At 40.0% G+C, this 27,175-nt stretch overlaps 1 protein-coding gene across 4 annotated transcripts in view; it reads right to left on the reverse strand.

The window, feature by feature from the left end:
* Positions 1 to 27,175, reverse strand: part of kek5 (kekkon 5) — a 175,287-nt gene that overhangs the window by 120,366 nt on the left and 27,746 nt on the right. The gene's annotated exons all lie outside the window — the stretch shown is intronic.

The raw sequence follows: 27,175 nt of genomic DNA on the forward strand, positions 1-27,175 counted from the left end.
CGGACGAAAGGGAAAAGCGCGTCCGGCCCTGATGGACGTTTAATTTCGCGTGTCTCAGGGCAGCCAACTGATACCTAATTAGGGCTGCAGTTCCGACAATAGTCCACCCGATACACCATTAGCACGCAAACTTCCAACCAACTTCTCCTGTCTTGATGGGGACGCGCAACCCCACGGCAAACATCCCGACACGAACCTGTAATTAATTCCGAAGAAGAAATGATCATCGACGCTATCACCAGTCGAACGTTCGCTCGTCGAATGCACCGACAGGAACGTCATTATTCGGTGATAAATTTGCAGCGGAGTGGTTCGATTTGTCGATGCGGCAGCCGCTGTCGATCATCATTTAAATTCGAAAATGCAGACAATGCCGACATCCAAAGATACTTAGTTCGGATGAATATTTCAACGTTTCTGATGCAAATTGAAAGCTACCCCCATCATTACGCCCCGAAATGAGACGCCGCAAACCGAACGAAAATATTTTCTTGTACGCTTATCGATCAAGCGCCACATAGTTTCGAAGAAGTGGCGGATGTCGCTTTTGTTCATCGTCAACCCCCCGTGGGGTTGGACGCGCATTACTGCCGCTTTTAGGGGATATTGCGTTCTGCTGTGCAGTCTGCAGGGCTAATCCCGTTGACCGGCACTGGCCCTCCGAGTGATTTGATACGTCAGCCACAAAATGAGCCCTCATCCCGGGAAGAAGAGACAAAATTATAAGACACTTTAACCTCCCAACTCGCACATTCGGATGCAACCGAATTTAATTTTGCGTGCCCTCGGAGGAGTCGTCTTTGCCGTGTCCGACACGGGGGGCAACTGATGGCGGCGCTGGGCGATCTTGTCTCAAAATCCGCTCGGGTTTTTGCTGGGAGTGGCGGCGGTCGGTCATGTTTTTCTTCGGGACCAAAACATCAAAAACAACGAACCGGTCGAACGCTCTCGTTACTTTTAATGGAGGGTGAAAGCGACCGGAAGCAAGCGCACGTTAATTAAACGTTATAAATGTACCTTGATAATACGCTACCTGGGATGGTAACCCTAGAACCTGAGTTGTACGCTACTCCCCACTGCGGTAACATGGGTTGTGCAATAAGGTTTCCAGGGGGTGGAAAGTTTTCTAGAAGTTTTCAACGCTAGTCGGGAAACTTGAAACAACTTTTTCAAATAAGACCAAATTAACATAGGATATTGATGAGATAAAGACACCAAACCAATTGTAAACCTGTAAATGCTACAGGTACCGTCACTGGTTGGCTACACTGCAGAATGTTCTAAGTCATTAAATCATATTAATTTGTCCAATCGAGATCGCAATGAGTTGCCGTTTGTTATTAAAAGATATGCGTGGTGTGTCTCAAGGTTCAACTTTAGGACCTACTCTGTTCACGAACAGATGAAACAACACTTAATCACATTAAATAACAAAGAAAAAATTAAATTAATCAGTAGAAAAGAGCACTTCTTCTTAATATGTATCTACTCTAAATGATAAAAACAGACGAAATTTGTTTTTTTTTTATAAATCAAAGGGAATGACTTGATTTTATTTTTCTGTCATAATGCATTATTTTTTATTTCTTTGATTAATAAATAGTTTCCCATTATCGTTATTATCATTATTCCAAGTGAATTAATTTTATTCTCACCATAAATATAAAAAGGTTAATGTTGTTAAAGCATTACAGAACTTGTCATGTTGAGTTCCTTGGATTGCCGGTGATGTCAGCTGTATCAGCTTCCAATAATTATGAGAGAAGTATCCATATCGTAAATAAGATGGGTCCTAAGATTGAACCTTGAGGTGCACTTTTTTTATTAGCAATCCGCTGAATACTAAATGCTAACTACGTTATAATCACGGATAAAAGACAGTAAGCATAGTAGCCCGCCAAAACGAACGTCCAGATATCTGAGGAAAATAAAAATTTAAACATTAAAAAAAAAAATTCCGACCCTTGGGGCAAATTGTCGCTAAAATCTCTTATTTAGTACCGTGTCGGGCAACCGTAAATTTCCAGTGTGTCCCACTAGATCAGCGTTTCTCGGTTTGCTTTCACATCTTATTTTTTGTCGTGAACACTTTTCCAAATTGCATTTTTATTTTCCTAGACTCTCGTGAAAATTTCATCTCCTTAATTTCACCACTAATAGAATCATTTCCTTGACCCCGTTGATTTATTCAAAGCCCCAGATCCCATTTCTCCTCGGTTCTCACTTCAATCTGTCCGAGCCCTTGAACTGTTGCTGGACCTTCTTCGATCGCCAATCGAATCGCTTCTGTTTGTTCTTTTATTTATGAAAACATAACAGAACATCACAAAGGAGCACGATCTAAATTAACGAAGAGAAAGAAGTCCGTCTGTCGGTCCCTCAACCCTTCCGAACGTCGCCGTCGTTGCGCTCGAACTCTTTATTGTTCTCATCATTGTCCTCTCGAATCTTCTTATTCTGTTTTCGCATTTCGAGACTTTCAACATCTACGTTAAATTAGATAAATTGGCCAGAACTGGCGACCACCTTGAAACCTTCTTTGTTGAGTTATTGTCAGTTTCAGAAGCTGACGAAGACCAGAGACCGAACGTTTTAAAACCAATTCGCGCTCCGGTGGTCGTCACGAGAGAAGGCCAAATTAAAGTCGTCGAAAAAATATCGCCTTTTAGCGAGATAAACGGCACCGGCAACCTCTCGACTTAATCAAAAGCAGAACCGGCGCTATAATGGGGCCCATTATAGGGAGGCTCGCGGATCGCGTGCCTTCCCGGGGTGTAGACCGCCCTCCCACAACCGGAAAAACGCATCGCCCCCCGGTGTGAGAATGAGCCGTCATAATCCCAAGCACGTGCCCTGGATCCACTCCCGATCTTCATCGTGGGCGATCCCTTCCTGGGCCCCCTTGACGCTCGCAAATCCTGCCGATGTGCATAATTAGCCCCCGGAAAGGGATCGTGATGAGTGGGGGCGGCGCAAGAAATAAACGGGTGTCCCGTTGGGGCAAGAATTATTTCGATGGAGTCCTCGAGAACAGTCGGTATAGACTCATCAATTGAAAGTTTTTATAAACTAAACTAAAATAAATGGTGGATGCGCCGGGAAATTTAAAATACATATTATAACTGTGGTGCGTCGACTGTTTTTGAGCTAAATAAAATTTAAAAGCTACGGATTTCGATTTGGCGAAGTGGGTGAAAAAATGCAAATCCTTCATTGTAATATTTGTTAAAAAAAAATTGTTGATAGTTTTCTCAATGGATAGCGCGCCAAGAAATTTTCAATATAAAAGTTATGCGACGGTAGAACACGGCAATCTTCTATTTTTAATATTATTCACTGTTATTTTATAATATTCCAACATTCGAGATATGGTAACTGAAATAGGAGTATGGTGGATGCGCTGGGAAGTAAACGTGATTATCTGCCTTTGCCTTCTGATGTAGATAAGGTTCCACAACTGGGTTTCATAAATTTCATTCTGAGAGAACGCATGCGGACAACCACGAATTTCCATTTTTTATCATAGTTACAAAAAAAATTTACAAACTAGAAAAATGGTGGATGCGCTCGGAAACTGGTCAAAATTGACTATCTGTTTTTGGTGGTGTTTTTTTGGGTGTAAAATCACGAAATGATTAACAAATATTTTGTGATGCGAGTTCCAATACATGACGTCATTTTTTACTAACTTCATATTATAATGGCTTCATTATATTCACCGTCAATCCCTTGTTGCAAAATTATATTTCAAATCTACTTAAGTCTTGTACAGCTTTGGTAGAACAAAGCGTATTAATCCTTTGTTCTGCTCTCGATGATTCGTGTGCATTATCGGCCCCCGGACGGGCGGGGGCGGCGCAAGAAATAATCTGGTGTCCTGTTGCCGTATTATTTCGTCGGACTCCTGACGGTCGCTCTGCCCCCTCGGCACGTGAAGACCGTTTCGACAGCCACCTAACGAAAATAATTGCGTTTTCAGCTAAATGAAATCCATTATGAACTCATCAGGCTAAGTTGAAATCCCCTTAGATTATCTGGAAGCACGTAACCTCTGATTTCATCGTAAAGTAAATTAAAATTTGCATGAAAATAATGTGTTTATCATCGATCAGGAGTGCGCCGAAACCCTTTATCATAGCCTTTACGCGTGAGCCCCATCGCAAATTACGTATTATTTCCGATGATTCGATTCGGGTGCGAAAAACGGGACGCTTTAACGCGACTGCTCCCGATTCCAATAAAGGACTGCGATTCCGCCATCGAATTAAATGTACCTACCCGGATTTATGACCGGAATAGGATCCACTTTAATTTGCATCCATAACGATATTTTAAATCGGCGAGCGTAATTGTTCGATAATGACACAATACACGTAATTGTTCCGCAGCCCTCCGGAATCGTACATCTTCCATTCGGCACATAACCAACCTCCACGAACCACCCTCGCTGATCCTTTGTTCCACCCGCGACCCTGATCTGGAGTGTGGTTTTCGATTGGTCCCGGGAATAAACACTTTAAAAATCCGCCCCCGACCAAATAAGCGATCGAGTCAGATTAAAATTCTCGAGTGGCACTTGAATGGAAGTTGCAGTTTGTTTATCAAGACGTACTATTCTAGCCCTCATGCATTATTCATCCCCTTCCTTATAAATATGGATTCGAAGAAAGCCAATGTACAATTAGGAGCTCGTACAAGTCGCAACACTCAATAAAGATAATTGCGGTTGACATTAAATCACAATCGCGAATGACGCCATTATGCAGGTGTCAACATGCGATAACTTCTTTCCCGGTTGATTTTCGTTTATCGTGGCGGAAGAAAATGGGCGGCTTGCACTAACGAAGCTAAAAAGTAGATAATGATGGCGTAAATCGGGTTGTAGGAGAGCAGAAGGTGAGAGAAAATAACTCGGAGAAGTTGGCACAAGTCGCGCAAAAAAATCTGAATAATGATCCGCCGGTGTGGGCGGCAAAAAATCATGATTTGAAGCAAATTTACAGTGAAAGGCGTCTTGCTGCGACAAGAGAAATTACTTGGTGGGGTAATGACCCCGCGCAGCAACAAGACCTGCACCACTTTAAAGACCTCATCGAATGTGAAGGTAAATGCACCGAAGTGATGGCGTCGTAGATAAGAGATGTATTTATTCACTTAATCCGAAATGTCCCTTTTATTGAGGTAGATGCGCAAATGGTTGATGCGCCGGGAAATTTTAAAAATACATATAAATTACCACATGTCTACTGTTTTTTGAACTACAGAAGATATAAAAGTTGCCTTTCATAAATGTCGAGGTGGTGAAGTGAATACAAAAGGAAGATCAATTTTTTCTGGAAAATACCCTTTTCAAATTTTCTCTAATTACGGATGCTCCAGGAAAATTTTAGAAATCAAAATTGCGCAAGTTAAGAAACAAACAAGTTTCCACGCTTAACACTATTCGCAACAAGAATGACAATCAAAAAATTTGAATATAGCAAAGCAATTAAAACATGGTGGATGCGCAGTTATCTCTTATCTCCGGAGGTAGACACAATTACTACTCATTTAATAAATTTAATTCTGAGAGAACACCTTCAGACAATCAATTCATTCTGTTTGTTATGGTAATTGCAAAAATATTATCAAATGTAAAAATGGTGGATGCGCCGGGAAACTGGCTAAAATTAAATAGTTGTTAGCTCTTGATATTTGATTCATTGGCTGCTTGTGTCTTTTCCATTTGCACTAAAAAAGAACAGAATGGTGACGTAAATTACGTAAACCTGCCAAATAAAAAAGAATCTACAAAACGATTAAATGGTGTTGTCGAAAAAAATCAAATCTAATGATGTAAGTCCAAATTATTACTGCTTGTCCAAATAACAGGTTGGATTCTTAAGGCAAGCACTCATTAACAGAAATTGTACGCAATCAAAGGAATCGATAAAATAGCAAAACACGCTGGCTCGATCTAAAATATTTACGTTTCGTTAGCAGTTAGTCAACAAACAATCGTAGTTTCCGTCGCGTCTAGTGCGACCTAGGGGACGCCATTCTTCGCGTCAATTTTTGTTTTTCTTGGCCATCTTATTTTTCCTTCTGAGAGCTTCCTCTCCGCTGCCTAATTAACATCTCGAATCTAATATTCCGCCACTTTAAGTTAAAATTCAATTCCAAGTCTTGGCTCTTAACATCTTTCATGTTCTGTTCGCCTAGTTGGGCGGTTGGCCTTTTTCCATTTGAAAATTCTCCGTCTATGCAAATGTAATTTTTGCTAAAAACCGCCGCCCCCAATAATTCAACTAGTTTTGGCAGGCTTTGGCCTTTTTCTGACAAACGACCCGAATCACCTTGAAGTTTTGCCCTTTGTGTTCCGCCAGATATAGTATTCTTGGGGGAAACGTGTGCAGCGGCGGCGGCGGCTTACAACTCCGGTTCCGGCCGGTTACGTTACGAGGAGCACAAATGATAATTTAGTGAACGGATTATTAACGAGTTGCCTGCCTTATCGTTCCTGGCCTGTGTAGCTGACCCGACATAATTACTGTCTCATCTATACACACCACTACTGTATGTTTTGGATCCGTCCCGGGGGCATCCATCTATGCATTTAATAAAGATGATAGCGGTCGGATATTGCGAAACCTTTAGGCCGACCGAGCCAGCATATCCGACCGAATTAACACCGTGTAATTTAATTACCGTAAACTCCTGAGTTATGACCACCCCCACGCACTCATTTCATTTTTTTTTACTGCCATCCACCACCAAGACAGACGCCACCACACAAATCTTATTTTTATTCAAAGAGTAAAACGTTTAATCGATGCAACATTTAAAGAAAACATCACCACGTAAGCTACCAAAACCGTCTACACGAAAGCCTTCCTCCAACTTTCGGTATGCCGCAAGGGTCAAACCAGGACCCCACGCATTTATTACTTTTGATCAACTGTCTAACGCGTGCAATGATGTGTTAAGTGTCACTCCAAGACGTACAACCTCGGCTAGGCGCCTTGGGTACGCAATAGCACTCACACTCGCAAAATATCATTTTCTGGACTAACTAAAGAGACTTGGGGGTTGTCATTTGTAAACCACAGTGAAGACGTTTTGGACCATCATCGTTGAAAGTCTGCGGTTTCATTCATCGAAATTGGAATGGTCTCGAGTCGTATCATTACTATTATTTGTGTGGTGTTTGAAGCGGCGCGCTGCAAGGGGGACCACCAAGACCGGCGCCATCAGACAGTTTTACTATGCGTTGTTGTGGGTGGATGCACGGGGCGGAGCGTCGTAAAAACCACCCGCGTAAATAAACCCAGTCGGTGTACCTGGATAAGGGCTCCATTAAGCCGGCCAAATCCTCAGCACCTGGCGTTAATAACTCGACGGAGCAGTGAAGATTAGCCTAAATGGAGATTCGTCCCGCAAGATCTAATTAAAGACCGATTCGCCGCGATTTCCAGCTCCTCAAGTCAATTACGAGGCCATCGGCTGGAGGCCCCGCTTGTTTTCTCGTCCGCTCGTCTAATCCAGCTCTCCTGATAACCCTGAATAATTCAGTCCAATATCTGCAGCCGAACAAGCTGCATCCTTGCAGGGGCCCGATTTAAAACCTCGGCTTCGGCCATCAACTATTTACGAGTTGGACGATGAAGAATTCAGGAGGAGTAAAGCCTGCCTTAATTGGGGCCCGACGTACAGATGAAATAGGAGCGGTCGTGTTGACGCAACACTTTCGGGTAAACAGGGACGTGCATTTTTAAACGGCTCCGCCATAATAATTAAAAGTTTCACCATGTATAACGTCTTGCGAGCGAACGCTCATCAGCGTCCGCTCTTTTACTGCAGCCTCGAGACTTACGACGATGCGAATTTACCTCGTTTGTGCAGCTCGACGAAACTTCCGCCGCTAAGTTATTCGAGATTCGACAGAACTGCGTGGCACATCCGATAAACGTCAATTCGACCGTATTAAGCTGTCGACTGAAGAGTGGACCCTCGGAAAATATTTCACACCTCAAACGGGAAATCAATAGATGGTAATCTTGACAAGACTACAAACTTCACAAACATTGAGATCTTCATTTGATAGAGTCGTCATAAGCCGAGTCCTCGACGGATAAAACCTAATTGCTGTCAAAACTGAAGAGCGCCCGCCGGATTCAACTCGGAGCACCTATTTAACTTTCCAAAAATTCTGATAATCATTTCAGCCTTGCAACCCACATTACTCGAGTATTGTCAGAAAATCAATAATTCCAATTAATGTTACATGGGTTGACCTGAGACGTGGCTCAGGAGCATCTCCTCCAACTTATACCCCCCAAATGAAGGTCGATGAATTTTATAAATTCTAACCTATCCATCCGCAATTCTTCTCGATCTCACCGGTTTCGGTATTAATTAATAATTATAAGTGAGGCAAAAGTAGCATAAAGAAAGAGTCTGTCTTGAATATAGGTGAATTTCAAATTGTAAAAATGGTGGATGCGCCGAAAAATTTTGAAAAATACTCTGGTTATTGGCTAGAAAAAACGTAGAACCCTTATTCTACAAATTGCATTGTGACCAAGTCAAAAAAAATTTACCGATTTCCATTCGTAACATAATTTCAAAGACTGCAAAAATGGTGGATGCATCAGGAAACATGAAACGTCGATATTTCTGGTGCTTGTTCAAACAGATAAGACTTGAAAGGGGCGTCTGTCTTTTGGTGTCAAGCTTACCTCCATTTGAGTGTAAATTGATAGTGATCAGTATTTCAGTGGGACAAACACCAACCCATGTAAAAAAGGGGTCGGCGCAGGTATTTTGGAAATTTAATTAAATCACGCTCGTCAAACTCAATTAGATAGTTAAGTGTAGGTTGGGGGGCTTAATTTGAAGCATGTCTATTATCCCGAATATGCAGCTGCGCCTTGCGAATTATTATTAGTTTAGTGGAAGTTGCTCACAAGTCGCGTAACACGTCTAAATGAAGTAGACAGGTCACATTACTCGGCGACAAACAACCCCTAAAAAATATCGTCCCGATAGTTACGTGTTTTTCACCATCGCCAATACAAATACTTAACCGACACGCTTTTCCACGTTCAATAACGAAGGGGTTCATAAAGGCGGCGTAAGACCGATAAGGCACGTACTTTGCACTTTTATCTCCATCAGTGTTTTCCTGGCAGGCCCCGAAATACAACCTCTGCATCAATTACCTGTACGCCATTAGTAGCAAGTGTGTAATTTTTTCCGCTTCCGTTGAATAATTGAATAGCCTGTACTGCATTAAACGGTACTACGTATGGTAGCGTGTCGCGTGAGGTGCCCTCTCCCTTCGAACCATTTTCTTTGACTAATTACCACTCTAACAGCTTCATTGTATTGACACGGGAAATTTTCGTCGCTCGCAAACTTCCACACTGAAATCTGAAACTAACCTGATTAGGGAAACATGCAAATTTCGATGAAAATTCTCGACACCTAAGCACTCCGTTGCGACGACGACGACGACAAGATGGGCGATTTCGCGTAACAGTGTCTGAGGGGTGGAAACCGGCTGACCGCTCTAATTATTACGTGGCTCGCGAATAAACCGAACCAAAATACAATTCGCTTCTCGTTTTTATGATGCTTTACGCCCTCAGAAATTCATCGACCGGATCATTTTTGAAGTATCAAAATACACAACATTTTGTTTTATTAATTAAGCTTCATTATCACAGAAAAGGTATTCGAGAAATTTGTTTGTTTTTCATTAAAGTCAAAAAAATGTTTCAAAATAAATTGAAATCGATAGTATTTAAGCAATTAAAAACTCTGAGGGATCTGAGAGCTCCATTACACACGGAGAGTAGTAGAAACAGGTGAAATCAATGAAGGAAGTAAACATTGAAAGGACACATTTTTAAGAAGAACACAAAGAAGCCACAAGAAAGTCATAATTTGAAAAATGGGGGATGCGCCGGGAAATTTCAGAAATTAAAAAAATTCCGTGCATATACTGTCTCCTGAGTTAGATGCAATCTACAGAATCACAGCAAACACAGAAAACCCAAACTTTTATCTTTAATGTTATTCACAATAATTGTTGTTTATGATCGAAAATGGTGGATGCGCCATAAAATTTTACAGAACAGAAATGACAATATCGCTCTTTTTTGTGTTACAAGAACTGTTATTTTTTAATCCTTTTTCAGTTTCAGATTTGGGAATTGAGATGTGGTGGATGCGCAAAAAAATTTTACGAAAATAAACGCGATGACCTCCGTTGACTGCTAAGGTAGATAAGATTTCATAACTACGTTTTAAATATTTACAAATTACAAATTTATATGTTCGAAGACAGCAAAACAGAAAACTGCTTTTGTTTTGTTTTTGAGCCTGACAAAATTTAAATAGTATGTTACAGGTCAAAACAACCAAATAAAAGAGTTTTGGGAGTGCGAACAATGCTTAACTAACATGTTATTTATTACTTGTGATGTTATTTACCAGAATAACAACTTCATTTGTTTTTTCTGCGACTAAATGCCAAAAAAGTTTAGTACGAATAATAAAGAACTTGGTCAGTAATAAAATGTAGTTATTTTTATTCGGAGAGCGAATATGTCACAATTGCCGTTATGACGTGGAAACGTGAAACTCGGAAGTCGGAATTGGCGGAGGTAAAACGCCGCCCCCACGTATACAAAATCCCTATCTACGACCTTTGAGAAAAAGACAAATCTAGATTTATGCTCCTCTCTCGAGTGAGAGGAGTACACCAGTTTTAATCGACCTAGTGGAGATTACAAGTCTCCTACAATTCCAGTGTTCGTGATTTATGTCGGACATTTCGCGAACTTCTCTGCACTACTAATACCGGCCAATGGAATATGCATGCTGTGGGTATTGCAGTGTGGCATACAAATACCGAGGCGCTTTACATAAGTATTCGTTCGTTCCATCAATATCGCAAGTTCTCCTTTCGAAAAAGGAGCAATTCCCCGCCGTTTCGTACACATCCCTAATCGTAAAACATCTTTGCGCCGGCAGCGTGTGTCGGCGCATCCTCCAGAACCGCACCAGCCCCCCTTCACAATTAAGGCAATGTCGGCGCATTAGCTCAATCGCAACAATTAGATCCGACTAATCTGATACGTCTCACGGGGCACAATCTACATAATCACCGAATGTTGCGTCACTAGCTGCAAACACTTAATAACACACAATATGGCAGCGGAGGTGGCGTCACCGATTACTCCCCGACTCGGCTCCCATTCAGATATGTTCCTATTAGTTTAACACGACTCGCCTATTATTCATGGCGAGCAGGGAAATGAGAATCACTACTCGCCCACGGACCGAGTCCGACCCTGACCACAATACACGAGTTCGCTCAGCGCGCTACTTACATGATAAATGAATTTAATACGGGAATTCGCCTGCAATTTGGTATGCTAAAATCAAATACATTATACATGGGTTTGCCTTTGCAACCCCGACAGCTCCTTTGAAGGATCCCCCTTTTTCGCCTGGCAACCCAGACTTTTTCCGAGATGCATAAAGGGCAGTGCGGAGTGCGTTACCCGATCATAACCTCTTCTATTGCCCGAAACGGAGATGTGGAAAGCCAGAAACGCAAAGGACATCACAATCGCAACAATCCGGTCGCTTACGGTTCAAAAAACGCACTCGGGACTGGTCAAAATTCATCTCGCTATAGACGACGATCTTTCAAGATGGGCCTCTCGGGCACCGTACTGAAATTATTATATTTTAACGTTGAAACAAAGCAAAGAAAGAAAACTACCAAAGTTTGAAAATGGTGGATGCGCCGGGAACAGTTTGCAACATAAACTGTATGATCTAATTATTTTCTTACTTTTGAAATTACTAAAAGCTCAAAACCGCATCTTATACATTTGTTTTTGACAAATGAAGAGTCAAAACTGCGTATTTTTACGAGTATGTAGAACATTGACTTCAGTTTGCAAAACTTTATGCGCAATACGGTGGATGCGCTGAGAAATTTTTGAAACACAACAGGTGATATCTCTTATCACTTTTAGAGATACCTGTGAATTAAAAAAATGCTATTAGAGATGTTGTTGTGACAAATTAAAGAAATCCTAAGTTAACTGTCAATTTTTTGTAAAAATGGTGGATGACCCGTGAAATTTTTGCTTTTAATTCAGAGGGTACATATTTTACAGATTTTTTTTGCAGTGAGAGAATAAAATCTCTAATTTACAATTTACGAAGAGTAGATGCAGTGAAAAAAATTTCAGTAGCTCTGCTGTCATTTTAGAGAGGTGAAAAACAATTAAAACCTGCGATGTGACAAAGCAATGTGATAAAATTGCTGATGATACGAGTGGTATTATATCGGGTGGTGGAGGGTTCAGATGGTAAAAATGGCCAATAATGGTAAAAATGGCCAACAATGTTTGCAAAAATGGTGGATCCGCCAATTTTGTTTGGTTTTTTTTTTTTCAAAAGCAACTTTCTATAACTGACGTACTTTAAATTGTGTGAAATGTAGAAACTTGTTTCTTAGCGATTCCCTTGTGGCGAACTCGATGAGAATATTCTTAAATCTCCATCTCTAACGCTAATCCTGAAAATTGCCAAGATATGAAATGCAAAACCGAGATGCACCGGAAACGTCTAATTTGTCGTCTCTTAAGGGAAATAAAATCTGAAAATTATCTTTTATAGATTGCGTTCTAGCGTCATTTGTATCATCAAATCGAATCTAAAGGAGATATTACTTTCGTCATAAAATGTTCAATGAGAAAGTATCGTTCGTAAAAGTCGCTGAAAAATTCTTTTGAAAGTTAAAACGTTCTAATAAATTGTATAAAAGGCTTCAACTCGGAAGCTGCACCAAAATACATATATTTATAGCGATTGTAGAGAATGTTGGTAGTGTGAAAAATAAGGACTGGAAAGGGTGAAAATAGTCGGAGAATTGCGTTGTTTATTACGGCGAGAGATGCGGTATTTCAGTTGTGTTCCTACGCGAGAAAAATAAATTTTCCAGAAAGGGCACTTAAAGTAGTTAATTTTGCATTTATTTCTGTGCTCCGGAGCTAACAAAAAGCAAAATATCTTGAAACCTGAAAACTCCAAGAAAACTTCCAAACGGAAAGCATCGACGAGAGATCAATCAATGATTCAGGAACGACGTCAATTTCCCGATTTATAAATTTCTTCGAATAGATGAACCAAAAACTACAATCCTGTTCTCGACGAACCCCTAAGTCCCGACAATTTCCCATTCCTGCCGTAAAATGTTTTACAATCTCCTTAATTTTCTCTCACTTTCGGTCCACATCGAGCGACTCGGAAAAAATCCCCGAAAAGATTTTAATAAGACGACGAGAAAAAACGAGGTGCAATAGTATCACCGATTTGCCATAATCGCGTCGCGATAAGCCGCATCCTCGCGCCCCCATTACCCGCAAAAAATATAATAAAAAATAAGACGGCGGCGAAACTGATACGAAAGAGGAGGTCGAAACGCGTCCATTCCAGATAAAGTAGCGAAGAGAAGATCTTTGAATGTGACGTCGGACCAGATCGCCGTCTCTTAATTTCCTTTGAGTGGTGATGAAGTGAGGCAGTCCGTCTTGCACGGGGCCCCCGCTAAGTACCTCCATTTGATCGCAGTAACATTTGCTCGTAAGATCAGATGGCAGATATGGCGTGAAGATTTAATTAATTCCACTCTTTGAGGAGGATCCGCGCACGCTTGCCCGTTTGTCTTTGACAAACTTTACTCGAAAGACTTATTATAGAGATAAGAAAAGAGTCTGACCGTAATTAGGGAAGTCTTCGAGGCGCGCACCCTACGCACAAATTACCCGACCAAATTAACCCGGAATTAATCAGAAAATTAACAGTGTGCACACACTGGAGCGTTTACGGCCCGACCGGAGCACCGGTGCACTTTAATGAGTCCTTTTTCGTACCGTCTCGCCATAAAAAAAAAATTCAAGACGGGATGAGCGTCAGCCATCCGTGCGAACGGTCTAATAAGGAACCTCTTCGCAAGTTATTCGACGAAAGTGAATATAGTGGGTGGCAGAGATTCGCAATGAGAGAACCTCTGATCTTCCCCTAATGCCGAGTGATTTAATAGACGTTTTATAAGTCACGTAGGTAACATATCAGCATGCGAGTGGCGCCGTTACTTTGCCAGGACAAGAAACGCTTGATTGTTTTTCTTGTACTTTTACGTCGCCCTTCACAGATATCTAATAAAAACACTGAAAAAATACCCGGATTTTAACGACCTGGAAGATTATAGCCTTCCCCTTTTATAAATCGAACGTTCAATGACTCCACAAACGCACATCCGAACAAGTACACACGTGGGCCTCCATTACACGCATGAGAAACCGTAAAACAACTAATCACGGAAGGATGAAAGAAAAAACATTCATCGAAGAGAAATGTGACATGAGGAACCATAGAACAGCTAATGAGAGAAGGACAAAAGGAAAACCTTCATCTGCAGAAGAATAGAATAACAAATCGCATCCAGGAAAAGCCATGGAAGAGCTAATGACACAAGACTAAAGAAAAAAACTCTCATCTAAAGAAGCCTACAGACATAAGATATCCGAAGATATCCTCGTACTACTTCATCCATGAGGAACAATGGAACAGTTAATAACGAAATGATAAAAAACACCTTCATCTGCGGAAGAATATAACAACAAACGACTTTCACAAAGAATCAAGGAAGAACTAATTTAAAAGGAAAAAACCTTTGTCTAAGGAAGAATATAGGTACAAACCACCATGTAAAGACGTCCGCATGTCACTCTCCCATGAGGAATGATGAATTGATGAAAGCAGCTAATGACGAGAGGACCTCCATCTAAGGAATACAAATAGGTATAGCTACAGACCGCCATCCGAAGACATCCCCACACTACTTCACCCATCATAGACCATATAGGAACCATAGACGACGAAGGACAACAGGAAAAACCTTCACCTGAAGAAGATTATATGTAACTATATACAACACACCCCAAGACGTGCCCTTTTCACCATTGCTAAAACCATGAAACAAGTACCTAATCAAATAGGGTACAAGGAAAAAACCTTCTAAGAAGGAATAAATCGCAAACAAAACATCCTCAGGTGGAAAGAATCACAGGACAGCTAACCAAAAAAATTGGATTATGATCGATCCGAGGAGGAATGAAAAAGAAAACAAGAGCGTTGAATTAGGGAAATTTCTTTAAAGAGTAAAAACTTCTTTCGGAGTTGCGATTACCGGCGCGAATATTTTAATTCTCGTCGAGATCATAAAGCCTCGTTCTGCGTTATCCGGCAATAAAATTTGCGCATTTATTGCTTCCGGGGGGCGAGCGCTCCTCTCCGGAGGAATTCCCTGAAAGCAACCGTAAGAAAATGCGGAGCGATCGCAATAAATCGCCGCCCCGGGGGTGGCATTCGGTCAGGTGGCGACCCAACGACAATGTCTACTCAAGAACAAACAGTTCACGTTCGCAATAATGGCGTCGAGTGCGTGTCGACGGAGTCCGCCACCTTGACAGCGACCGCCGTCAATACTCGACATTCTTGGGAATCCGCCGCCTCCTGCTGGAGTCGGTCGACCGAGCCGGGGGCATTTTCTGGCGTAAGCTCGTCGGTCGTTTGGCGGTTTATCGGGCGCATCTCATTTTCCGGCCGGATATGTCGGGTGTATTAGGCCGATAAACACACCGCGATCGACCTGAGGCACCCCCTAAGCTGCCCAATCATCCATCCACCGCCGACGACGTATAGAACATGCGCTTATCGCGGCCCTTACGAGATCGCACCGACGCTCTAATAGAATATTCCTAATATGCTTATCGCCCTGAACGTTACCCTTTTTATGCGACGGCGAACACGACAACCTCCTAAAACCGCAAACGGCCCATCACGGCCCCCAGACGCGGAAAAAACACCGCACCGACATGGCACGCCACTTCCATTGTCACGGGGATGAGCTTGTCGCTGACGCAACCGGGCTAAACGTGAGCAGGGGCCAACGAGACATAAAACACCGAGATTGAGCCGATGAGATTCTTAAATCTTTTATTACACGGTTACTGTACGCGTATTTCCATCGAGGAAAATACTTGATTCCAGATCTACAAGAGATTGGATCGATGTCGGATTCGTTACGTGAGCATCACTGTTTAAACTCAAAAAAAAAAAAAAACCAACTTCGACAAGCAAGGGTTTCTTCCATGACATCGTGTCGCAAGAAAATCATAATTGATTAGTAACTAACAACTTCATAGAGAAAACGCAGAATGGTGGATGCGCAAGAAAACTCTGAATAGAATTTCCAAATCTTTATTACAGGAAAGGCTTAAAAGATTACACATTAAAATTTGATAAATTAGAATGGTGGATGCGCCAGAAAATTTTACAAAGAAAAGTATCAACATTTCTAGCATTGATTGTACAACGTTTAAATATACAAATTAAATAGTGTTTCATGGCTATCACTACATAACAAAGAAACAGCAAGTTTTTATCATTAATACATAAAAATAACCACTTTGAGAATTTAACTTAAATACGCTGAAAACTTTTACAAGGACAACTGTCAGTTTTTGTTTTCATTTAAGCCACATAAAATTTAAAAAACAATTCGGGAATTTATTATGACAAAAAAAGTCTACAGCATACATGAGTCCACAAATGAATATTAAAAATGGTGGATGCGCCGGGAAATTTTACGAATTAAATTTTATCAACGTTTCTGTTATCTCTGAAGTATTTTTTATAAACATCATTTTTATAAAGCACATTAAGAAAACTGTATCTTCCTCCTAACTAAATATTGTTCATGGAAATCGTCAATTTAATGTGTTACAAAATGGTGGATGCACCGGAAAATATCTTTTGAGTTATACAGGGTGTTAGTAAATGGTTGGGAATAAATTTCAGGTTGAATTCCTTACGCAAAATGTGGCTTAAAACCTAAATAAAGTTTTTCCTTAAAATGAGTAGTTTTCTCAAAAAATAAAATGTAGTCCACTGTTGTTTTCTAGAGATGGTTGTAACAAAGCAAATAAAGATGTGTTTTCCTAATTAAATTGTCAGTTTCTCGGTTTAAACTTAAAGTAAGATAAATAATACTTGAGAACTGTTTGTTACGACACAGAAAATTATAAAAACGCAATGTTTCTATCGTTAATATTTGTTGTGTTTTCTAGATTTCTTCGTTATGTAGTCATTATGTATCGAACAAATTGAAAACAATTATTTACACTTTACTACGCTCTCACTTACTCAAATTTTTGTTAATTTGCTACTAAAATAAATAAAATACAAAACGAATTCTGGGTAAAATGCCTTACAGTTCTTCATTATCCCTTTCACCACTGTATTTACTCATTACTTTAGAGAGATAATTAAAAAATAACTTTAAATGTGTACACTTCAACATGGCAACAGCTCTTTACTAACCAAGTTACGCAAAGTAAAATTTAAGCTACCTAACTCTCATGTTGAATCTTTTTAAATTATTTTTTCGTAATACATAATTTTATTTTGCAGAGATAGTGGAAAAAATCATGCAGGTATGTACCTAACTTGTGTACAAAGCACCATTTCACACAGGCTGCGCTCCTGCGCGCAAACTTCCTACTTGTAAAAAAGTAGCTTTTCGTACACAAGTCGCATAAATAACCATTTCAAGATTTTTATCGTTGAGTCATTATTATATCAAGTGGAAAACATACACAACTTGCACAACAAAAATATGAAACAACAATCCATGATCCGGGAGAAATTCACGCTTGCCTGCTCTTTATACATAAATGCACCATAAACCTGACCGGTGAATGGTGCTCCTTCCGGTCTTACTGCATCCCTCACGTTCATCCGCTCCGTATTAAAAAAACTAAAAAAAAAAAACCGAAATCGGAACCGCTCCGCCGACGGCGCGGTAATGGATGGTTGCGAAGAGTGCAACGTCGATTTTGAGACGGGAATAAATCGAGAGTACCTCATCTGGGCCGACGGCGAATGGCATTTCTGTGTTCTGACTTCATCTGTCTAAAACCGCAAAAAAAAAAACAATATCCCGGACGCGTATTAGGATCAAGAAAGATTCTGTCAAAGCGAAAGTTTGATATTTTCCGACGAGGAGGGATTTATATTGGCGACGACGTTTGTTAGCGAGCATGATGGATGATGTTATCAATGTCTCAGGATTGATAGCTTCTGGACCCGCTAATATATTTTATCGGGAAAAGTGTCGGCCAGGAAGGGGCAAGTGGTCCCCTACATGTCTGACGGATCTTAACACTTGCTCCAATTACGTTTGTTGACTGGCGATTCTTCTCGCCGGAACTAATGAAACTGTCAAAAGAAACCCTCACGATTGGACCGGAGGGCCTTGTTATTTGTTAAACCGAGTTTAAGTGACGCGACCCTATCAGACTCTGCCGTAACTACTATCGATTATGAATTAGGAGTGCATCAGTGGGACACCGGAACAAAGTTGAAAAGCTCTCCACGATGGGTTTTATTACAGTCGGATTCAAATCCGCGAGAGGGTGGTGCCCCCGTTAAAGACCCAAATAACGGCCGTTTAATTAGCCGAAATCGATGGTAAGCCGGTCTGTCGGTTTGATGGGGGATTTCGTGGTCACTCAATCACTGCGCTGGCAATTAATAACCCAGATCCGGAGAGCAATCGGAATTTAAAGTTCAAACGGATCTTCGGTCGTCTTACCATTGCACAATCCTCGATAACATCCCCGCACCAGCGCCACACCCATGACACCTTACAGAATAAATAATTCATATTTGCCGCCCCCGAGAACCAATTAGAATATTAACTCCTTCTTTGATTGAATCTCGGTGCAACTAAAAACTAGTCAGAAATGGAAACTGTGATGGCGTCTTGGTCGACGAGCGCCAACGAAGAGTCGCACGTTTTATGGTCGACATCAATATTTCCATTTGATTAACGGAATCGGGCAGAACCTGCCCGAAAAAAGTCGAACGCTCCCGCACCAGATGGCGTCGGAAAGTTTTGTTTTGTTTTTCGCCGTGATCCGAGAAAAAATAAAATATTTGAATTCGATGGCTCAAATCTCGTTTTAATATTTCTTACGGTCGGACGGGTCTAAAAGCACCGGCCCCTCCGAACATCTTCTTATCTGGAGCCGGAGCATGAAGCCGATGCGCCGCCCCGGTGGGTGTACAGAAGAAGGCGGATAACAAAAGATGACTTCCGACAATCGAATTAATTCAAAAGGGGGTCGAGGAGTTAAATGACAAATAGTGGATTGTCGGGGCGGAAGAGACGGGAAGGGTGGCGATGGAAGAAAGCGTGTTACAAGAATGGAAAAAAATTAATGCGAACAAGTGCAAAAATGAAAAAAGAGAGTAACAAAGAAGAAAATTGAAACGTACAGAAAAAATGGTTGATTTAAAATTAAATTGTTCGAATTATAAAAATGGTGGATGCGCCAGGAAGTTTCATCACGAAAATTGTTTTAATCTAAAATAAGTAGTTAAATTGCGTAGTGTACTTGACGTGTTTTAACAAAGCAAATAAATAAAATAGCAAATCTTTTATTTTATACAGAAAAATGTTAATACGTTTGTTTTCTCTTGAATACCTTCAATTTAAAAAATATATTTCACTAATTTCATTAATAAAGCATAGACTACAACAAGTCTGTACCTTCAACAATGTTTGTGAACACTTCATATTTAGGAATTGCAAAATTGGTGGATGCGCTGAAGAGCTTTACGACAAAAAATTGCGAATGTCTTTAGTGAATTAATAAATATATTTCTAAAACTGTTTTTTACAAATTATTGTTTGATAAACCAAAAATAATGGATGCCCTGGAAATTTTCAAAAAGAAAATGTAGAATGTCGGTTTTTCTTCGAGTAGATGAGTTTTTTAAAATGAATTTTGTTGATTTTGGTTTAATAAACCCAATAAAGGAAACCTCAAGTCTCTACTCTGAACACTTTTTGTGAAAATTGCCAATTTAGAAATTGCAAAAATGGTGGATGCGCAAAGAAGTTTTATGAAGAAAGACGTGACTATCTTTGTTTTCAATGAGAAGAAATAAATTTCAAAAACTGTGTTTTGTAGAGTTTGGTCTAATAAAGCAATGAAGAAAACTACAAATCTCTACCTTCAGAAATTTTGTGCTGTCAAATAAAGCAGCAGCAAAAATGGTGGCGGGCCGAGATGCCGAATAAAGAAAATCTTTGTTTATTCTTGGAATTCAGACAATGTATTTTATAGATTTAGCTCCATCCAATAAAGCACACGAAGAAAATCGCAAGTTTCTGATTCTACACATATTTTGTGAAAACTGCCAATTTTAGCAGGATGCGCCGGGATGTTTTATAAATAAAATTGTCAATATTCTTGTTTCCTGTTAGAATAAGAGAAAATAAAGTATCGTCAGACTCAAATTAATAATAGACGATGTTATCAGGATAGATAAAATGTACAAATTGTGTAAACAGCATCAACGTGGCACGTGTAAAAAAATGAGAGTAAAAAGAAGTAGCAACGTTAGATAAGGAGGTGAAAGAACTGTCTGGAAAAGCAAAGATTATGGAACAAAAAGCAGAAAAAAGTAAAAAACCGATACACTTTTTGTTATGTGATAGTTCAGTGATCTTTCTTGTGACTTGGGCCTATTTTGCCCCTTCTCGGTAACTTGTTGTCCCCTCGGGCAGCCTCCATCCGCACTCATAAATTTTGCATCATCTTTAGCCCTCAACCGTGCGCTAGAATACCACAATCGAATTACAGCGACACCCTGTCTCGTTAAAATCAACCGATGAAAAACGATACTCGAATAGTACACACGTATGTACCTATCAGTCAGATAAAAGAGCAAATTGATATTGCAGGTTTGTCTGGCTGTGATGTTTTCCTGTTGATACAACCCGACCCGTGCATCTGGCGAACAAGTGAATACATTTCGATTTTTAAATTGGGAATGAAATATGAAAAATGAGGCGTCATGTAACTGACAAGCCCCATTATACGTTCCTCTGGCGGATGTATTAATATTTAAAATCATAAAAGGTGTGCGATTTGTTGCTGATGTGATTTATTACGGAGATAAATTCATAAATAGGAAAACAGCGAAACGTGTCGCGACCTAAAAGATTTATACTTCTTAAGCGGAACTTTTCGCGCTTATATATTGAAATTAGGAAAACACCGAGGCCGTTCCTTCCAATTTGCCCCGGATCCGATTAATTAATTTGAACCGGGAGGGCCGCTTGCATTTTTTTCCATGCCGAATTTTTCCATCTCCATCCCGAGCCTAATTGGGCACTTTATGGACCTCCCCGAGCCCCAAGATCTTTCTTATTCCCGCTGTCAACATTTAATATTTTACCTTTATGTCGGGAATTTCCCGCGCGCGCGCCGCTTTTTACGCCGCTTTTTACGGGAATTATTCCCCGAATAAAATACTTTCGGTCGGCGATTTATTGCGGTTATCAGGAACACCATAAATTTTCATACAAAAAGTCCTTAGCTCGAGCATCCTACGTGATCGGAACACGTGTTACCTATAAACAACAACCCGAATAAATCACGCGATGATTACACAAAAACTCCACACTTCCGGAGTTACGACCAGACGACTCCATCTCGCACTGGTATTAGTTCCGGGGAAAAATCACGAAATTATCCTCCGGGCCCGTACTCCGAATCCGTTCAACTCTAGTTACCAACTTTCCAGCCGTTTTACATAACTTAACATGTTAATTGCAGGCGGCGGTTTTTTTCCACCCCCGGATTTCATTAGCCCGGCTCTATTCGATTAATCGGGCTGAATCGCCCAAACAAATCCCACTAAAACTGTTTTGTTATTAGGGGCGAACGTTACCTAATAATGTGACCGGTTATGGCCGACCACTGTGGAATATCAAAACGTTTTATCGAGTGTGAATTATTAAAACGCGCACCACCCAAATTAAACTATACCGGGCGGTTCAAATACAAAGCGCTCAAACAGACGACATTAAAAATAAATGTGTATTTAACTGCGGCTTTACTGCGAGATAAGCTGAAAAGCGAAATTATTGAAAATGTCACCGTTCCCTGCCGGAATCCAACCCCTACTAGCCCACAATGTCGCACTACTCGTCCCTCGTTTATTAAAATATGAAACATTCAGCGCTATTGCTTTTTGTGTTGTGCAGATTTTGCCTGCATTAATTCAAACAGCACAAAAAATTCATACACGGTACAGATTTGTAAGTCATGCGAAATCAGAGTATTTCGTGGCGCCCTTTTGGACGTCTCTCAAGTCCAAACATTTTTTTTTTTTACTCTTGTTTTGTCTGGAAACAAATTGATCGGGTGTAACATTTAGCTCTATTTTTCGTCGGAAAAAACCCGTCTCTTCGATGACATTTCAGGTGGTGGGTTTAAAAATAGGCGTCGTGGGGCAAAGAATGGCGTGACGCCTTGAATAATCCCGCTAATTATGAAGGACGGATCCTTTGGATTGATCTGAAAAGCGGAGAACCTGAATGGAGTATTGTTTCATGTGAAATTCAATTCTTGAACAAAGCTATCATATTACAGCTTTACCTTTTGAAATTAAAAGGTCCGGAGGGGGCTTTGTCGTTTGAATCCGGCTCCCTGATTGAATTCGGCTCGGCAAGATTTTACAGTCATTAATTTAAAAGCGAATCGAATTATCCGTTGCAACTAGGATTTTTGTCGGTGATCCTGCGACGAAAGTGAACTTTAATTTATCGGCTCGGCTCGCTTTACGGATTGTTAACCGTCGGGTCTGAATCAGAGTCGGAGGAGGATCCGTCTTGTTTTACATTTTTCTCGCTCCGTACATTCCCCGAATGAAATTTAAGTTTATCGTATCCGGATGAAATCGTCTGTGGAAAAAAGCAGATCGCCTATTTCGCACCCGGCCTGCATGATAATTTAAATTCTTCGCTCCGGACGAGTGAGCGGAGTGTGTTATCGATCTGAATCCGGTATTGCACGACGAAAATACCAAAAAGAAGCAACTTCACGGTGTCGAGCCTAAACGCTTCAGTGAATGATGTAGAGAAGTGTTAAAAACAAAATTCACTTAAAGTAAATAGAAAAAAATCATATAAGCAAATGAAGAATTAAGCAGAGAAGTGGAGAATTTATGACGAAAAAACCAATCACAAATTTAGAATAACATCTTATCAGTCGCTTAATTCAAATAATCATTACACAATCGGAGCTTCTCATTAAGCAGTCTGAAAATATCTGGTTTCGGAAAGAAAAAAAAAATTCAAAATGATGGATGCGCCGGAAAACTTTATACTTTGCATCTAATTAAAACATGAAATTCAGCAACTGTGTTTTATAAATCTCATTTTCATAAATCGAATAAAGAAAATCTAAAATCAAATTAAGTTTTAGTAAAAATTGAAAAAAAAGGTCAATGCACTGAGAAGTTTCGTAAGAAAAATCATGAGATCTCAAATTCAATTGTGATAAGGCCAATAAAGAGATTCGCAAATCTATATTAACGGTTTTGTTAAAATCGTCGATTTAGTAATTGTAAAAATGGTGGATGCGCTGGAACATTTTACAAAGACAAATGCCGATATCTTTGCTTTCTCTTGAAATAGATAAAACTTAGTAACTGTGTTTAACGCATTTCATTCTGATAAAGCCGACAAAGAGAATTCGAAGTCTGCATCTTTAATAATTTTTGTGTAAAAGTGCAATTGTGTAATTATTACAAATGGTGGATGCGCCGAGAAATTTTACAAGAAAAATTGTGATGTTTTTGTTTTCTTTTGAAATTCATATATGAAACGTGACAGATCCATTGATTAAATTTAAGCTAAATTTTAATTTAAATTTCAACGTGAATATCTCTTGCTATATTTTACTAAAACTATTTAAAGCAAAAATAAATGCATCGAAATGCATTTGGGTTGCACTGTTGAATGCCAAACGCACCCGGAGGCTGTAATAATTTTTGTTTTAAACATTCCCAAATACTGACACTGACCGCTGAGCCGAGTGTACCTGACCGACAACAAACCAACATACATCGAAACATTTTAAAAGCAACAACGCCCATCCCATATTTCGCCCCATCGTTCATTTCTGGTTTCACATCGAGTTCTTGCCCGAAAACAAAAGCCCACGCCTGTTCCCATTTATGAAGTTCCATCATCACTTGACTCCGAGGATAATTGAAAGAAAAAAAAAGCATTAAAAACGAATCCTTTTTGTGCGAGTTTCGTTTCGAAAAATGACAAAGCTCGGCGACAAAAGAACTTAACAAGTCCGTGTAACTTTTTATTAAAGCCAGCGCCTCGATCGGGACTTTAAAAAGGGGGAGGGACCGGGGTGGGATCCTGGACAGCGGGAGAGGCGTCCGAGTGTCGCTCCTGCGAGCGCCTCTAATTCAAACAAGACCGGATAATCACCACGTTAACTACCGGATTTGCCGGAGCTTGCCGCCATCGGAGAAAATTTACTCCGGGAATAAACTTTACTGCCGCTTATCTGATTCCGGACAAGGAGCTATTTAAATAACCCAGTTACGAACACTTATCGGACATGCGATTTCACTATACAACCCATAATTAACACGACGTTTCGTACAACTTCTCCCGACGTCAGGGTAATTAGCGGATCGATAAAATGTCAACAATCACAAGACGAAGAACCGCGCCGATTCGGGGATGCCACCCTGGCACCCCCGACGACGCGGCGAACTTCTCCTAATGAAGTCTTTCATTGCTGTGAATACGGATTAAAACTTCGTTACGTATTAATATTGAGGGAGACATTTGAAAGTATTAAGCCGCTATTACTTATAGCATAATTAATTCAGAGGGTGGCGGGACACGCGAACCGGATGTCAGACTTTAAGGGTGAAACTGTATTTCTAAGTACACAGTAAAATCCGCGGGGAAAAGAACACGAATCCAGATAAACCGTATATTCGGAAATATTCGTGTATAAATCTCTTAAGCGGACAACTTGCCGGGGAAACCCCTATAACACCGTATTATGAATAAAAGATTTCGGGGGATAGCGAACGCATCAAACAGGCATTGAACCTGTAACACAATACATTAATTCAACAACTGATTGTGCCATAATGCCCGACTAAAACCTTCCCTTTATGACGGCTCGCCTTTCCGCCCCAGTGTGCCTTTCACCCACTTTCCTCCGACCATTTTTTTTTTTATAACGAACTCCCTTATGATTTTTATCTGCACTTGGCAAACTTAATTTGCGAGATCCGAATTTCTCCACGCATCGAAAAGGCGAAGGTCTCCATAATTACCATAAATTTACACGATTGAGACGTTTCGCGGACCCACGCGGGACTCCCCGGCTGCTCCAATATTTAACGACGATTCGGTTATTTCGGGATGAAATTGTTTTGCAAATTTACTCTGCAATACGATGTTGTCGCAGAGTTCATCGAAGTTTATCAACTCCGGTCGAACGGATACACCGATACGTGTGTTCAAAATTAACGTGTCGCTAGTGAAAATGAATAAATTGCGGTGCCACAGTGAAAATGATCAAAATAAAACGACCGAATCAGATTTTTGATTAAACAAGTCCGCCCAATCGAAAACTGTGTTCGCCTATTATGCAAATTGTGTTTCTATATTTAGTGGAAATTCAGAAACGCCATGTTTGTGTGGGAACAGACAGATACAAAACAACAAAGAAATTAAACGCGGGCAATAGGCAATGATGCGAAAGGCGAAAAAACAAACAAATTTAGCATAATACAGTTTATTTACAGTGTCACTCAAAAAAAAAACCTTGTTATTTAATAGCTGCAGGCACAATTTATAAAACTGTTATCGGTGTAAAAAAACATACGAAACACATTCAGACAATCTAATTGTGAGATGGTCAAATGAGGGTTAGACCCGTGCAGAGTGATTGGCAGGTGTCATCTGCCCGTGTTGTGTCAGTTGCATACCTATCTACTAAATCGAAAAAAAAACAATTTGCTGCCAAGGACATCAAATTAATTAGGTTTATAACAAGAAAAAATAATTAAAAAGACTGTTTCACCGACTTTAAAAGAGTCAATTATTTAGAAGTATTGCTTCCTTAATTGTTCTTTAATTCTTTGCTGTCTAGTTTAAATTTAGGAGCGGTGAAAACATGAGAACTGATAAAATCTACCTATTGTTACGTTTGAAAAAAAGATATGGAAGATTGTTTCCTTTCTTAAAGCGTCGCAATAGTACACTTAGCATTTTAAAAGGAATCCTTAATAGAACCACAGCCGTTTCGAGTTTGTAAAAGTCGTACAAAATCACTTTAGGTATATATTATACTGTGGAAATTATCATTAGAAAGAAATTTTTAAAAAATTTCAAACAAGAATAGCTAATTCTGTCGAGTTTTGTTTAATAAAATTTGATAATAAATAATAAATGAAACTGTCGAGAGAAGTTAAACGCAAATTAATTTCCCTCGCGTGAGAAGACTCGCTACCTCATTTTCCTGTTTTAAATTAAGAAAAATCGGTGAAAACGTGTTTGTTTATTGAAAAAGAGGTCGACTTGACTCACCTCAAGTCAAACAAATTTGCAAATGAACAGTAACACACAGTGTTGTAAATTTTTCTTACGTCCTAGTGTGCTGTGGAAATTTGCCATCGACAATACATGGTGTACCTATACTGCGTACTTAAAACAATTATGTGATTAATTGGTTGCCGGAAAATAAGGGGCTTCCAGACAACGTAATTTAAAATTAAATTAAATTTTATCTTGAAAGACTCTTTTGCTGCCTTATCTAACACAAAACACCCTGAGAAATTATAAACACCGAATACAAATACAAATAAATCACACAGTCAATTACAATGTTATAAACATTATTTTGTAATAATCTGTACAAATGAAGAGTTAAAAGTTTCCGACCCGACTAGTCGAACATTTTGAAAACATTTAATCCAACAACAACAGGCCAAAGATACGCGTTCACTAGCTCGCAACGTACAAAAACACAATTGAAACAGTTTCGAAGTGCGCTCTGCGTGAGAGTGAGTAGTGAGAACATGTCTTTATACTTTCTCGACACAGAAGAAAGTGCAGGGAAGACTGAAGATCTAAGCTATTATGTATATTATGTAATAAAAATTTATTTTTCCAGTGTTCAGAATTTTCTTCTTT

This window comes from Tenebrio molitor, chromosome 6, assembly GCF_963966145.1.
Source record: "Tenebrio molitor chromosome 6, icTenMoli1.1, whole genome shotgun sequence".
NCBI classification, from domain to species: domain Eukaryota; kingdom Metazoa; phylum Arthropoda; class Insecta; order Coleoptera; family Tenebrionidae; genus Tenebrio; species Tenebrio molitor.